The sequence below is a fragment of the Danaus plexippus genome, chromosome 24, assembly GCF_018135715.1.
Source record: "Danaus plexippus chromosome 24, MEX_DaPlex, whole genome shotgun sequence".
Classification (NCBI taxonomy): Eukaryota; Metazoa; Arthropoda; class Insecta; order Lepidoptera; family Nymphalidae; genus Danaus; species Danaus plexippus.
The window spans coordinates 2644841-2662402 of NC_083552.1; the positions used below are offsets into that span (position 1 = coordinate 2644841).

Below are 17562 nucleotides of genomic sequence, written 5' to 3' on the forward strand. Positions count from 1 at the left end.
CCTTATGTCCTGTATGTTGAGATTTTCTTCTGTTTTTCACATTGACATGTATGGAAGACACGCCCGACTGAGTTACGAGTGTCTTGTTGCATCCCAAGAGTATCAATAATCGACGAAGAACAAATCCTATTAAATAGATAATAGAAAGGTATATAAATCTTGATTTACCTTTTAACGACGACCAAAGTCCTCGTTACCATAAAGAATCCTATAAAAATGTAAGATTATTAAGAATTTGCTCGTTATGTCTGAACTTTATATGATTTTCCCCAATTTACATTATTTTATTGGTAAATAAATAGTGGAGATGTCTAAAGGCATATTTTACTCCTGTTACATAAAAGTAAATTAACACGCGAACGCAACATTGCAGGAGTAATATGCCAGGCGCATTTCATATTACACATATACCTTTTTATTGAACTCTTTCTACATAAAGGTTATGGTATTGAATTAGGAATTGTCTAATTTCAATCGGTTTTTATACATAACAGTTACTTTAAAAAAAAGTAATAAAAATAAAAATTAATTTAAGAAACTAATTCTTGTATTTTTTAGTGTGACTATAAATTTAACAATAAAATAATAATATCCACTTTAATATATTTTATACTATATTCTATCTCACTTCATTCAATTTCGTTTATCAATGTTTATCAAATGACACCAGTCACTTGAAACAACAAATATACGGCCGAAAAATTTTTGTTCTACATCAACGAGAGATACATGTATACGTACAATAATTCTGGAACAAAAATAGTAATAATTCTAAGGTATACTTGTTATTCTAAAGAACAGCTTATATGTGTTACAGTTTGTTTAATCTAGTAATAAATTTTGATTCTGATTACCCACACTGTTCTTTGAAAGTAGGTCAACAGAGTACTATCAATATATCGTTTTGAAGGCAGAAAGTTCGGATCAATGCGAGTTACGTTACTGCAGTTGAGTTGGACCTTAGTACCAGTTTTGCTGTCCACTTAAACACAGACAGTTTCAATGTTTTCACGTAATAATTATAAAATAATTATATCAAAAACGATATGAAAATTGTAAAATAAACATAAAGACTATAAAAAAACTTATTTTTTTTTTTAGAAATTACGTAATTCAGATTTTTACGACTCATTGCACTAGAATACACCATAACACCTTAAGTAATTATATTGCATATATAAATTGAATTTATGACGTTTAAAAACCTAGATAAATACAATATACACGGTTCCTATTATTATTATTATTATTATTTTATAATTGTATTACAAAATTAAATTTGATTTACAAATTAAATGTCGAGGAGATATTAGGTTTTATAAAAGACTTTAGTCTTTTTATCTCCAGGTCTTATAGGCGTTGGAACTACTTAATTAGGTCAAGAACACTTGGATTTCTTGAATATTAATAATCTTATTCTATTGAAGATTATTCTATAATCTATTATTTAACTATTCTAGAATAAGTTTAATTTATTCTGTTACCTTTATAATATTTTCTCTATTGTTAGAGAAAAAGTATATATGTATATATATGTATATGTAGGTATAGGTGTGAAGTGAATTCGATACTTGAGTAATATGTATGAAAAATACGTAAATATTTCCCTGTATGTTATATGAGGGGAATCTATTTCTAGTGAGAAATAATTTGTTCATCCTGAAGGAAACTATCTATATATAGACAAGCAATCAGTTTTGTTAAGTGCCATATTAGAAATAAAGCCCTAATCACAGAAGAGACATTTATACATGATGTTCCCTAAATAGTATTAACTAACTAACTTAATATTATAATGTTAGATTAATATTGTTTAATTTAAATTTCATTTTAATTATATCAAATCAATAAATTCCAATGAGCAGTATAAAATGCGTCTAAACGCGATATAAATCCATTAATAAACCACGCTGTATACTTAATTAATGTCTACCAACCAAAATATCTTAAGCTCTTGAAAGGGTTAAGCCGCACGATCGATATTAATTCATATTATAAATAGTCGATGTTTTTCAATCGGCTTTAAATGTGTTCCGTGATGCGGACGTTTTATTCGGGATCACGTAGATGATGAAGAATATGAATTTTAAATATTGGTCATTTCGTTTTGTTGAAATTTAATACTTTCTAAACATAAAGCAATTTTTAATTCATTAATAACGATACACACTACTCTATTGTAACGTTTAGGAATTGTTGTTAAGCAATTAAAATACCGTGCTTTTTTGTAGTACCTTTTATATAAGACATTTGTTGTTGCCGAGTCATAAATACATGTGTATGTTTATGTTGTACGCTAAGCACAACTAGAATAACTAACGAGTTAAGACCTTGTCCTGTTTCTTTAAGGAACGCTAGTGCTATACTAAAACATACAGAAAATACGTTTGTAATACAAGAGAATTATAATTTATTAGAATTAATAAATATAGATAATATTAAATGAAAAGAATGATGAAGCGTGAAAGAGAAGAGCATAGAATATAATATATAACGGGTTTCAGCGTCCGTCTTGAATAAGATAAGCGAATTTTTTTTTAGTACTTTTAACGGGCATGGATGGAACTAATAGGCGTATATATCTTACTTGTATGTAATCCTGATATTGAAGAAATAAAGGTCTTCCTATAAATGACGAAATTCAATGTCTCGATCTTCTTATCGTGCTATCTTATATTGGGATGATAAAAAAAAATTATAGAAAAATATTTAATGTCCTTAAAGACTTACATATAACATACATAAGAGGAATCAGATTTGAATCATAGTCGACGAAAAATTCTTAGCATTCCATGGATTAACCTTGGGAGGGGGGCAGGGCCCATCGCGTTGCAGGGAGAGGAGCTTCAACAGTGCCTGGGACTTGCGACCCAGGTGTAGGTTACTAATTACATACAGTCCTCACTTTTTAAGTCGGTTTAATATTTATTAATAAGCCTAAGATCTTAAGTTAACAGAAAAAATTGTTATCAGTATAGTATAGTATCGAGTAAAGTGTATTATATCTGAAGATGATTGTACTTGAGATAATTTGTGGCGTGAAATATTTTTAAACATATAAAAAGACATTAATCAAAGGAACATGTCCTTTGAGGGAACAATATACAGTAATATATAATGAATATATGAAAAACATAGAACCTACTTTTTCGAAGTCAGTTTATGTGACCTTGTGAGCTCGCAATCACCTAAAACCATCAGATGAATCATCGCTACATACATAAATATTGGTTAATGACGTAATTTCCAAGGTTAAGCTCATGTGTTTGAGCGACATTGACTTAGTTTGATACGACTTCAGGGTTATCTTGAAACGAAATATAAGTTTCTTTAAATTTTAAATCTTAGTTATTATATAGTTTAAGCTGACAAACAAACCCACGATAGTTATTTAAATTAAGACTGCAATGACCGATTCTGTAACTCTGCCAAAGATTCAAAGGTCATGATTTTGTCTTATACTTAATGAAATTTTGCTGACGTAACACATAACTTTTGGCCGTCCATCAAAAGAATAAATAAAACGCCGGTTTCGCTCCGTATTTAGCCTTTATTATCCAACTTTGGAAATATTTTATTATCGTCTGATAAGAATATAGCAGAGATAAAGATATAAAAATGAATTTACATCGAAACAAATTTCGTAACAATAAAAATATAATATTAACTTGTATAACATATTATCAGGATTCAGGATTTTATTGCGTATGTATAAATTTTTTATAGTAAGAAACAATCATACAAATTAATTTTTTATTGGAATGAACAACAACAACAACAACATGAAATTAATTTTTTTTACCTAAAAATATTAAATAAAAAGTATATTTTGTAGTAATAGATTTAATTCCATAATTTAATATAAAAAAATTGTTTACTCCCACAGCTTTACCATTATACCCTAAAAAGCTATTAATTTATGTTCGTGTTACTATGATACTTATGTAACCTTATACGGCTTCACATAGAAATAGATATATATTATTTGTTTAATAGAATATATATATATATATCCCTTAAAGTTATTGATACTGAGATATTGAAAATACTCTATGATTTCTAAGTTTACCGAAAATGGAATCGCATAAACGGATTTTAATTAAACTTTGATTTGACAATAGAACAGAAGGTGGGAAAATATTAAAGGAATACTATATACAAATATGAAAATGGAAACTTTACAATGAAGGAAAGGATTTTTTTTTTATAATAGCTAATTGATACATGCCCCTAAATAACCATAGAGAATCTAACAGTAGACAATATAAGTGTAGATATAATAGTTATTACTATTAACACAAGTGAAGCCGTAGTGTGATGTTAGTTAATACTATAAATAGGACTATATATCCAATGGCCGTATTTATTTTCCATCTAACAGTTATAACGGCAGAGTTCAATGAGTGACTCTAACAGACCAGTTCTTAGCTAGTCAGCTTTTTGTCAACCAGCAATATCAAGAACCTGTGTCTATCGAGACTTCAAATCGTTAATATTAAATTCCCGGTCAATAACTTGTTTGCAAAAAGATATGAAGACAAAAATATGATATATTTATTATTTTAATTATGTTTTAAAATCGAATAAACAATATGAGATGAAAATAGTTTAAATATGTGGAACGTATATAGTTTTTAGAAAGCACGATGGCTCAATTGGAAAAGGTACTGGTATGTGATAAACTTGAAGTCGCAGATTCGAACACTGACCATTTAGACGATTTTTTTATTTTGATTTTATGAATTGGATTTAAAATATAATTAGACGGATGAAAGAAAGTTTAAACCCAGTACAGTCATTTAGCATATTCATGTTATAATTCGTTACGGATTTTGTTTTAAATTTAATAATCTTATACCATTATCATTTGCAATAAAATATAATAAAGATATCAATAAATTTATATTGTTCTTAGAATATTCTTGAACTTAACTTGAGTTTAAACAACCGGTTAGCGTGTTTTGTTAAGGTGGCTCTACGTAAATACGCCAACAGCCTAAGGGTGCATTCTTTTACTTTTAAGATAATATTTATAGCGACTTACGCGTTAAAAAAAAAATCGTTTAATGGACTTTATTGGAACTAAAGTTATAATAATACATTAAGTTTTTTTTTAGTCTTCAATAATGATATGAAAAATAATGGCTTTGATGAAAAAGGCTTTATTTTGTATGTATTTCTATTAAATGGTGTACGGTAAATATAATACATATATTACTTTGTTATGGTGCAACAAGTTAATTCGATTTGTTTTCAGCTCTTCTAAAATAAGCAAAATTGGATTAGTCTATAATCATGCCTTTAAAACGATTTCACAATTAGCTGGTAAGACGCAAACAGTTCAATAGCCATGTATGATAATCATTCACTATAATACAGGTATATTACAAAGTACAGTTAAATTGATATAGATATAAAACATCAGTTAAATATTCAGGTTATATTTCAGACAACGATAATTTAGTTCTTAGCATAAGTTTGCATTGTTGCACTAAATACAAATATTTCCCGTTTTTAATCAATATATTCCGTTAAATTAATTAACGTTCGACGATTTATGTATGAGAAATTTAAAGAGCTTTGTATATTGACGATGCAAACTAGTGCTAAGCACTGATTCTGATGCCCTTTAAAGTAATTAAAAATGCATGCAGGAATCACGGGCTGATACAAAATGGTGACGCATGCTTGCACATATGCGTAATAACGAAAAAACAGTGGCGAATGGAAACAGAACGGGCGCAAGCTATGAACTTGTAGAAGGAAATTAAAAATACATATCATTTATATGATTGAAATCAAACATTTATCTTTTATAGGAAAAGATAAAGAATTGAAGTTAATAATATTATTATGACATACATATGAAACTATATGAGGATGTGCTGTTGAACTCGTATAAAATGAGTAGGTACTAAGAGTATTTTTTATTAATTTAACAAGATCACGTAAATATATCATATTTTTATATGAGGCTCATTTCACAGGTCCTAATAATATATATAACGATAGTTATTATGTAGTAGTATAGAATAAATATGTATAATAATTCGCTATAACTCGTCCTATGCACAATTCAGCTCAGTAAAATTGCCATGACGCAATCTTTTGCACGAAGAATATCTGAGTCTCAAGGCGTGGTTTTGTATGCAACAATGTAAAAAGAAACATACTTTTAAATAGAATAGCAAACTTTTCTTTTTTTAAATGTATAATCTGTAAAGTCAAGGTAGGACGTAAATTTTTAAAACAAAAACTGACACATTTCTTTTCGTTATCTCAAAGTTATTGGCTTTAAACGCGCTCCTTATACGAGATGTTTACAATCTTTCGATCCTTTATGTTTGTTTGAGCGGGATATCGTACGACTTTCCCTGACCGGTTCTGTAACTCGTTCCTGTCCAGTCACCCACTCGTATAACGTTTTTAATACATTGATTCTTTATATCCGGAAGTTCAGAGGTCGTGATGTTTAGCTTGATTTGTGTAGTTCATAACATTTGATAAAATCTTCATTGTCGGTTTATCTGTTTGTGGGAATCGTATGTAATGGTATAAGGTTCGTGTGGGCGCTATTGTATTTAAAATGACTCTTATGTTGCTAGCGTCGTTTTTTTTTTTAATTAAATGTATGAGAGTATTATTTTTTAAGTCGTCTATACTTTATTGCTTCATAATTTTATTTATATTATTATTATTATTATTGCTTTTATAACAACTGTTAACAGCCAATAAAAGAAAACAAATAATTTTCGATTAAAACGCTTCTTAATTTTTATACAGGTTGATTGAAGTTCATCTTAAGAATCATTCTAGAACGATCTTATAAGTTTCAAAATTATGTGGGCGGAGTAATAACAACATATCTTAACAGAAGAAGACGCGCAAATTGAGTACTATTTATAGTGGTATAGTAGTATCGTATTTCCAAGATTTGTAGACACAAATTGAGCCATTAGTAAAACGCTAAGGCCTGACTCACCGCCATATTGGGAAGCGTCAACCCACGGCGAACGGCGGCAATTTCGTGGAGCGCTTGTTAAATCACAAATAAAAATTATAATTGAGATAACGACGTATGAGAGCTGAGATTTTTTTTCCTTATAGACTGTATGAGAATTAAATGACTGTATATGTAATGTTTATATATATATATATATATATATATAAGTGACATAACACAGACAGAATACTTTACAATCTTCATCAGATCATGCTGGAGGCTGTTATTATATTTCCTTCTATAATCACGCGCTGTATACTTGAGTATTATATGCCAACGTAAATCTTCTACACCTTTCACCTTTAACCTATGTAATTCTTTAAAAAAAACCAGCATCTCTTCATGATTTTGATAGCCACATCTAACCGACCTGCAGCTGTATAAGCACGTAGCATTGAAATGACATAGAATATAATGAAAAATATCGGAATTATGCATACCTTGCATACATCTTGAATTGTATATAAGAACCCATGCATGTTGCATGTAATCCATTAACAACACCAGTTCGCGTGCACATAATTCACACTTCCCTGTGCTGACTTGTTCTGTCTGATCACACGCCCTCATGGGATTACATAATCCAATTAAACTTGACCCATTTAATACAAAACCTCATTGCGGTTATGAGTCAAGTGACGTGTTATATGTAACTGGGTACGGTAACAAATGTTTTATTCATGAGACCTTACATTATGGCCAGGCCGGAATGTCATTTTTTATGAAAGTCGTTTAATACATATGAATTATAGGTAAAAACAATATTTTTACTAAACGGATTATCCCTCAAAGTCTCATAGTACGTCTTGTTCGTTATTTTACTCAAACATAGGTTATATGTATATACTATATACATATATAAATGTATATATTTCTTATTTTAGAATTACTCTCTCTTGAAATAGACTATATATATAAAATAGACTATGGGATATATTTCCACGGATAAATCATATAAATAATTATTATGACTATTCATAACCTTTTTATTTTTATCAATAATATATAAGAATGTTTTAGTGATGAATTATTACTGAGATAAAAACACAATACATATTATTGCATCAAATGATTCAACTTTCTATGACCTTAATACGTTTAATCTTATAAAATACCATTAACCTGTCGGTATGAAAACGTAAAGTATGGACGTAGGCCAAAACAATAGGTACAGTCGGTTACAAAAGTGACGGCTTTATTTATATTGGTGCAACATAAAATGGTTTTGAGGAAGTCCTGTCACAGCCATCAATTTATACAATCAGGGCGCCCTACCGTTCTGTCAACGCTTGTCATTTATGCACGTAACTGTACTCAATGGACACTCTCTCTGTAACTGCAATAAAGTGATGCGGTAAGAAAAGATTTTTTTTTTTGCGTTACAAAAATGTGAAGTGTTCTTCCCGGGCCTGGATTACTAATAACCAATCCTGACAGTCATTAAACTTACGTATTAATATTATAATATATTTATATATGTAACTATTATCTACTTTAAAATAGGCTTAGTGCTGACACTCTAGATGAGTTCTACTATGTAGTATTATTTATAAATACTTTTAATAAGTGTGTATTACATAGCATCTAGTGCTTAATGTGGATATAATCAACATACACGAAAAGTCTTCGTGTGTTATACTTTATAGGAATTTCATTAATTCTTGCCTTATTACGAAAATATGTCACGCAGTTTCATTTTAACAAACAAAATGAGAGGTTAATCATGTGTATATATCGATAGGATCTCTTCATAATACATTGACGACATGAGAATTCTGACAGACGGACAGTTTACTTCGCGTTTTCTCGTATCATGATAATGAAAGACTTAGAAATATCATGAAAAATTTATCATCACATCACCACCATTTGGCGTAGCATTACGATTATATTACATGTTACAGACGAAATAAAGTCACCATTAATGTTATTTAGAATTATTTCCTATCTAAAATGTAATTTCCCGGAACAAAAGTAAACTAAATTCAAATCCAATTTACATGACCGTACAAAAAACTCTTCACAGTGAACATCCAATAGGCGTTATTCTGTTTGAAACGAATTGAAGGCGAAAGTAATGAAATATCGAAAGCCTCGAACACTAACGCTCTAGCTTTGGAGTTTGAATGATTACACCAAAGCAATTATTGTAATTAGATATATCGTAGCTTTTCTAATTCAGTCTGCACTCTTTTATTTAGTGTCAGTGTGATGAAGATAGATGTCGCTTCGTATAATGATTTATTGCAATTTACTTATGACCGAATATGGTAAATTATATTAGTTGGATACGCCATACGTAATTGGGTTGACAAGAAAACCAATTTGACCTGCATGGTCATTAGATTATTTTTTTTTTATTTCATAATCATATACCTGAACATGAAATGCCATAAATAATATATTTTAAATATAAATGTATAAGTATGTATTTGTATATCATGGTGTAAGTCAGTAAGTAAATCCACTTAACAATAACAATCGACTGAAATTAAATAAATCACATTTCTTCATAATTACTTTTAAAACTAGGTAGAATATTTTTAGTTCAATAAATTTCTAAACAAAAGACCACGACAGTTAGCTTTAAACACGCGAACCGAAATTGAGCTTAGAAATGTTTAACAATTTGTAATGACTTGCAAATGTTCATATTAGTTATGCACCAGAATAAGTTCGTAAATAATGTTAATGTTAGTGCATTAACAATGTTTACCTATTATAATTTTGTTACAGCACGTTATTAGCATACACACAATGTTAACGGTCACAACACATTCATCTATGAAATGAAGTGCATTCATTGTCTCCATTATAATGACTTCAAAATTATTTTCACTATACATGAATGGAACAGTTAAGTGTAATAAGTTTCCCATATATTTATATGAGAGGCGTCTTTGTAGTAATGTGAATTTGTAGTTACATTTAAAACTACCTTTATTAAACAATACTATCAAAATATTAAGCTTAGTAGTGAAGTAGATTTCCTTAAATTCGTAATTAATAAGAGACTCGTATTTGATCGCGTCTTGATAGTTCATTAAAACAAAGTAAAGTTCTTGTTTATGGACTTCAGGTCTAAATCAACAACGCTCGTAACTTTCATACGTACAGTTTTAAATAGTATAATACAATTAAAATATGGGTGGGTTAAAAACTTAAATACTAAAAACTTAACAACAGGTGGCGCTTAAGAAAACAATAAATGAAACAAAGGAAACCCAAATAGGTTGTATTTTAATAAAGATTTTGATATAACATATATCTAGAATTAAAACATATTTAAATTAGTGTTAGTGACTAACTGGACGAGTTTGTAAATTTATTTATTTAAATTAATATATATATATATTATTACATTTATAAAATGAGATAAAGCCTGATGCAAACGTAGTTTAGCGAAGTGAAAGGACTTAGAGCGAATAGACAAGGGCCCGAAACAATTACCAGCCTCCATCAGATGGACAAACACAGATTCTCACTTTATAGAGGCGATGCAGAGAAAGCTTACTTTCCAATACAACTAATTGCTTATTAGGCGTATAGTACCTTTGAAGGTGGCGTATACTTTTAATATAATGATTATATATGTGATTTGGAGACTCATTTAGATATATATTAATATATATATACTCATATATGATTTATTGTAAAAATAGAATTGATATAAAACAAATATATTCGAATTTACAGCACGTTTTTTATTATTTTATAAACTGTGACTGTGACAGACATTCTCATCTCGTCTGCCCGTGGTCACGGTCGCTGCAAAGTAATCGAAAAGTCGAGAGTATGCAGTTTGAAATAATAATAAAAACACGTAGTAAATCCGAAAATATTAGTTTTATTTAAATGAATATTCAGGAATATCTTAGATCTCATTACATACAATGTAATTACTTGAAAATGTTACATATTATTTTGTAGAAATGTCATTTTTTTGGCGTGGTAGCTATAAAACTCCTTATGTTTGATTGTATAAGTAAAAATATATTGAAACTAAAAAGCTCTGATTGTGAAGTCGGTTAAAAATAAAAGTCTGAGAGACATTATAAAAAATAAAGATGGTTTTCTCATAAAGTAGTTCTCTCAAAAGGAAATGAACAAAGAATAGTTACTGACGTCGTAAAAAAAAGTAAAAATCTACCAACAAAGACGCCTGGAGACGTTAACCTACTTTTAAGAATAAATGTTGTATGCCAACACATTAATGTATAGATCTCTACATTCGTAAATGTGTTCGTCGATTCGTTCCGTGTATCACTTGAAATGGAAACTATATTATTATATATACATGTATGTATGTACGTGTATATTAATGACTCTTACATTTGTTCATATAAATATATAAGTACTTTGAAACAATTTGGTTAAGATGTTCCATAAAAAATAAATAAAATCAGTCTAAAGCTTTAAGATAAAAAAAATTTAGGATTTAAAATGTACTTTTTTGTGTCAATAAACATATCCTTACATATAATTTAAAATTTTTACTTTATATTAGTTTATTCTTAATAGTAACGTATATTAAAAAAAATGTATGACAAGATATGGAGCAAAAGAAAATTTTCTTCTAAAATATTACCTGTATATCAATGACTATAATATTTCAAACTTCACAAGGATATGAAATTTTATTTACAATTCCAGAAAGTAGAGTGCTTTTATGTGACAAGACCCAATCAATCACAAGCTGGTGAGAACTGAAAGTACATCAAAATAGGCAAGTTACATTTAGGTCAGTGGAGATGAAATGAGCTCTTGATGGAACAGGTATCGAGTATTATTATCGAGCGAGAATCGAATTCTGACATATTGGTAAATCGATTTAAATAATGTAAAACATTTGGCAAGAAAAGAAGTGGTTATAGAGAATTTTTTTCATTATTCTCAAATAAAATAAAACATGATTTTTCTATCATAAATACCTGAATCGTTCGGAAGACTAAAACTTTTTAATCATACTTATAGAATTGGATATACATACGTGCATTTTTTTTTCGACTTGACAGTAGCTGTTAGCCCTATTGGCTTTTACAGCGTCACCGGGACGGACGTGCATATTAACCTATAAAACAAAAATCTTAATTACGCTGAAATATATACATATATAAGATTTACAACGTATTACATTGGAATGACTTAAGAACAACTTAGCATAATAATATATTATCAAATAAAACAAAATTCAAACGAAATTATCTTAACGAATATCCGTGCATACCGTCTCCAGGGCCGCATGTTCAATATTTTTTTGTTTTCTTAGCACGTGGGCAGCGCTATGACGTAACATTTCTTAGATGGATACTTCCTCTGCGTGGGAAATAAAATCAAAGAAAGCAAGCATGATCGTTCTTATTATGAATAACGAACAAAACAATGTAACAGATTTAAAACATTCGTCATCAAACGGAATTGATTACATAATTATTATGTCTAAAAATATATATTTATAGCCCCGCTTAGAATTTGCATAGAGGTATTCAGTTGATACTAATTTTGGTTGCAACAAATAATATGCGTTTGAGAGCATATTTATTATTAGATAACTATAATGTAAGACAGTTGGCCGGAAAATATTACTTACTTTGTTTAATATGTACACAACTGGTATATTTACTATCACGCCACATGTCATATAACTATCATGACGATAAGTTGTTTCATGTATTGCAGTATATATGATTGTATGGAATACAGCTTCAATTCAAAGACATATATATATATATATATTAATTAAGATATCAACTCATAACAGGATCAATGCTCAGACGACACAGATCTCCCACGATCAACCTTCCCACGGTCCGTTGTACCTAAGACGAGATGTGAACACGGTACCAGTAAATACACATATAATAATAACAAAAATATTTTTTTAAGTATACATATATGTATGAATGTTCATTAATGAAGACCATTGAAGTTAAAATTTATTTTTATATATAATTTTTGATCAGATATTTCGATTTCTTTAACTGTACTAGTAAAACAAATTTAATATTAAATCATGCATAGTAAGAACAACACGAACGATGTTCCTACAAGTCATAGTACCAACAGGAACTTGAAGACTATTTCTCTGCAATTTGCAGTATAGTAACTACAGACTACGAATACGGTAGATAATTATCATCAACACGCCATTAATATACATATATGTATAAAAATATATATATAAAAATAATAATTACGTAACACTAAGATACGAACGAGATGAGGTGATCTAAATAGCTTGTAAAGAATGCAGAATTTTTTATCATATGTTATTAATAAAACGCATCCAACATAGCTCGCATGTCCTATTTAAGACGATTTTCCTTATGAATTTGTAGACTCGACTGAAATTATTCAGTAGCATGCTTCTATTGAATTTCTTCAACGCTCCATTGATTACTGTGATGTGTAAAAGTAATTGTTTGTTTGTTAACTCACGTAGTATAGAATAGAATGACAGCTGTTACTGAGATCAAAAATATTCAAAGTTCCATATCGTTTAATATGAAGAGAATAATTAAATATTAGGATTTACAATTTTATACCTTTGTACATATAAGTCAAGGTTCACAATTGTATACTTATATTATATTATTTTAATTATAAAAATATATAAGAATCTATACAGAAGGATAAAAAACCAATCCATAGATATGTGACCTCTAGCCCAATATAAATCCATCAATAAAGCATTAAAAATACAAAAACGAAACTCATATCTTTTCTAACAATACATACGGACACCCTCGCAGCTGCTACGTCATAGATAAATTGTAATAGTAATAAACGATTTTTAGATTTTAAACTTTATTTCTCATATGATTAAAGTCTATATTTTCTTAACAAAAAAAAATTAACTTTTTAATTTTTCATATTAAAAGAAACTAAATTCTCTATAGGGATGTACATATTTCATAATTTTATATATTTATTTTTATAGCGAATCGACAGCGATTTTTATATTGCATAAACATTTGATAGTTTTTTTTTTTAAATAGGATACAGATTTCCATTCAATAATCCAAATAAATTATTAATGTTTTTACTTGTTTCAGACCATAAAAAAGAAATTTTATATTTATTTCGAATCTTAATATATATTTTTAAGAATATCCTAATATCGCAAAATGCAATTAATTTCTTAGAAATATAAGTCACGCTAAGTACGAACATGTAATTTTTAAGTAAACTTTGCCCTTACACTTTAATTTTAACTGACACGACATCACTATCGATTAAACAGCTTTAAATAGCATTTTTAATAGCATTTTTAAACATAACAGTTTATACCTAAATGTTAGCATTTTTAGTGTTAACGTAGATTATTAAATGAGAAACGGGGAACGCTTCGTGTGCAGTGTGACATTGAAAACTTGGACTAAGCATACAGGCGACCTTTAAGCTTTATTACATCACAGAAGTGGCGTCTATCCAACGCGTTATGACATTAACCGGTTTAATTTGTATCAAATATTATAAACTCAGACCGATCATTGAACAACCTGAGAGTACAAGGGCGTATCAATGAACTCATTGGTAGATTCTTAGATTGGTACATTTACTAGAGCGTACTATAAGACATAGTAAAAAATATTTGGCGAAAGTATATCTAACATACAATAATAAATATAGGCAACCCAAAAAAAAAACTTTCCAAATCCAAAATAAATTTAAAAATAAATATGAATTAAGAATTTAATGATACAAAACAATGTTTAGGTACAGTATAATGACAAGTAGGTAGATTTATTTAAAGAAAACATTGATTAAATTTATGAGAGAAAGAAATACAAAGGACTTAGCTATGTTAAAAAAAAAAACGCTGCATTCAAGAAAAATTTTGCACATATGTTGCCAATAACCTTAGAATTATCTTAATGTATTCAAATCTACATTCGCCGGCTGACAAGGTGACTGCCAAATCCCTACATGACACAGATAATATAAACAGCTCCATCGAATGTCTCAAACAGGTCCGTATAAACCTGTTATTTGCTTATTGATATGATAACACTCACCGTCGGCAATTTTGAGAATAAAAGCGACATTTTTGACCAAAAATAAAGTTAAAACATTAAAATCTGACCTCGATTTCCGTTTAAATGCTTTTACATGGAATTTCATACTTTACTTACATCACTACTCTATTTGAGGATTTGACACAAGCGGTATGCATATGGCGGCAAAGTACGTCAAATGACGTCACTGTTTCCATATATAAAAAAAAACAAATTAAATAACACATTGGCGTTTTAATTAAGACAACGTCTAAGCTTGGTAATTTATATTATGAATTTAAAATTACATACAGTAAATATAAAATTTATGTCGTTTGATATTATGTACTAAATATAGGCCAAGTTCATATAACCAGTTTTTTAATACAAAACGTCTGTTGTGTTACATTGTTTTATATTTGACTTTTGATATTCTTATCCCATATCCATACGAGACAAAGTATAATGGCCATAACAACTAAATTACAAAATAACGCGAAACAGGATGACGTAATTTTTGATCAAGTCACCCACTGTTTTTGATTGGTCGCATTTATATAATCTATATTTGTAGAATGAATTCTGACGGGCAATAGAAAATTTAAAAATGGAATAAAAATACTGTAACCATTCTATTCAGCCAGAATATAACCTTTTTCATTTTTAACAACTTTGAAATATCTGAGATATGAACACGCATATTATGCGAGTTAAGCCGCGTATTGTCTGCAAACCCTTTTTTAATTAAAGCCGTCCCTCTTGTTTCGAATGACGAATGAAACTTGTGGCTCTGTGGCTGATATGAAAAAAATGCTCGTTCATACATTTGAAACGCGTTTTTTTATCGTTTTGAATCCTGATTCGATTAAAACTTTTCTATCAATAGTTGCATTCCTTACAATTATCAAGTAAAGTTGCAATTCTAAGTGGTCGTTTAAGGAAAATATGGCAGAAACATTGATTTTAAAACGCATATTCATATTCCGGTCACGACTGTGCGAGTTAAGAACAAACTTAATAACATTAAAGTGTATGTATTTATGTTACCAAATGATTTTGTTGACCATTGCCATATCAGACCTTTATATTGGATAAAAAATTTAAACCGAGTACAATGTACATTTAGGTATAAAGTGCATATTAATATCATTTATTTATAATACTTAATGTCTTTATAAAAAAAATGAAGGGAGCTTAATCTAAAATAATCCAGTACTAATATATTTTTAAGAACGTGTTTAATTTTTATTTCTCTCCCGCGTCATAGTCTTCGTGTTTTTTTCTTTAAATTAAATTAACCTAAATACGTCATCGTAACATCAACTAACGTACGATAAATACGGTCCAAATCCATGCAGCCATTTCGGAGAAAGTCAAAACAAACAGACTGATAAATTTTTTGTTACATCATAAGCAAAATAATAGAAACATTTATTTTGAAAGTACATAAATAGAGAATATAATGTAAATGTATTATTATATATAGCCTTTATAGGCTCACGATAACATTATAAATGGCATAGAATATTTAAGTTTTTTTTTTCTACCACGTCGATGGTAAACAAACGTTCAGCCAGTCTGATGTTAAGCGATCTAAATATTTTATAGACTTAACTGAGGTAACACTGCCGTTTTGGCAACAATTTCAATACTTATCCTCTCTGGAAGTATCCCTGTACTCTTAATGTACGTACTATGTCGTTTTATCATCAGTAGCCGGTATCTTTATTGTTGACAGCCTGAAACGCCGGATACTTCAAAGTTCAAACCCTGTATGAACTAACTTCCACTTGCCTCCAGACCCAGTGTTACTTCACGTTACAATTTGCTCTAACCGTTTTTTATTTAGATCTAAAATACAACTAAGATATTCGTATATACTTATATACCATTTCGATCAAAATCTTTTTATATTTTGTATTGCTTTTCATTCCTTGGATTTTTGTTATAGGAAACATTTCCGTCTTGATTTTTGTAAAACATTATATTAAGATTACATTAGAATAATTAATTTACCTTTCTTAAGGTTATAATATCATCCTTTTGAGTTAAGTCAATATTGCTTGAAAGGAGATCCTATATTTTATTTACGAAAATGAAATTATCCAATTTTATATAACAAATTAATGTGTTCAGAAGGTCAAAATACAAAGCTATTAACACTCACACTAGAACAAAACATTGATTTTGTAAAGAAATAGTTTTTTAGTAAAATGTTTCCAAATATATAATTTGTATCCATGCTTTAAAATAACTGTGTTCTCATTTTATTTTTGTTATATATATTATTTAAAGTAAGATCTATAAACATTTACTTTTTGTGTCTGTCTGTTTATCCGATATCTCTTAAGGAACGACTATAACAATTTTAATTCAATACATTGCATTTTACTTGTTAGTAGAGTATTTTACATTACATGTCAAGTATTGAATATTAGCTCAATAATTAACAGATACAATTGACAGGTGTGAGATCCAAAGCTAGATTATAAATACGGACAAGAAAATAATATTTTTATTATATACGTTCTTGCTTTACTTTTATGTACTAATATGCTTAAT

General features: G+C 28.9%; 1 protein-coding gene and 1 long non-coding RNA gene across 5 annotated transcripts in view; both read right to left on the reverse strand.

Annotated features, from left to right (window-relative positions):
- The window catches only part of LOC116775838 (ankyrin-3-like), an 82354-nt gene that overhangs the window by 52135 nt on the left and 12657 nt on the right, over positions 1-17562 (reverse strand). The gene's annotated exons all lie outside the window — the stretch shown is intronic.
- LOC133319543 (uncharacterized) lies at positions 11540-12625 on the reverse strand. The gene is made up of 3 exons (XR_009753117.1): positions 12594-12625; positions 12231-12319; positions 11540-12074 (listed from the first exon to the last, which is right to left on the reverse strand). It is a non-coding gene; the product is annotated as an uncharacterized LOC133319543 (long non-coding RNA).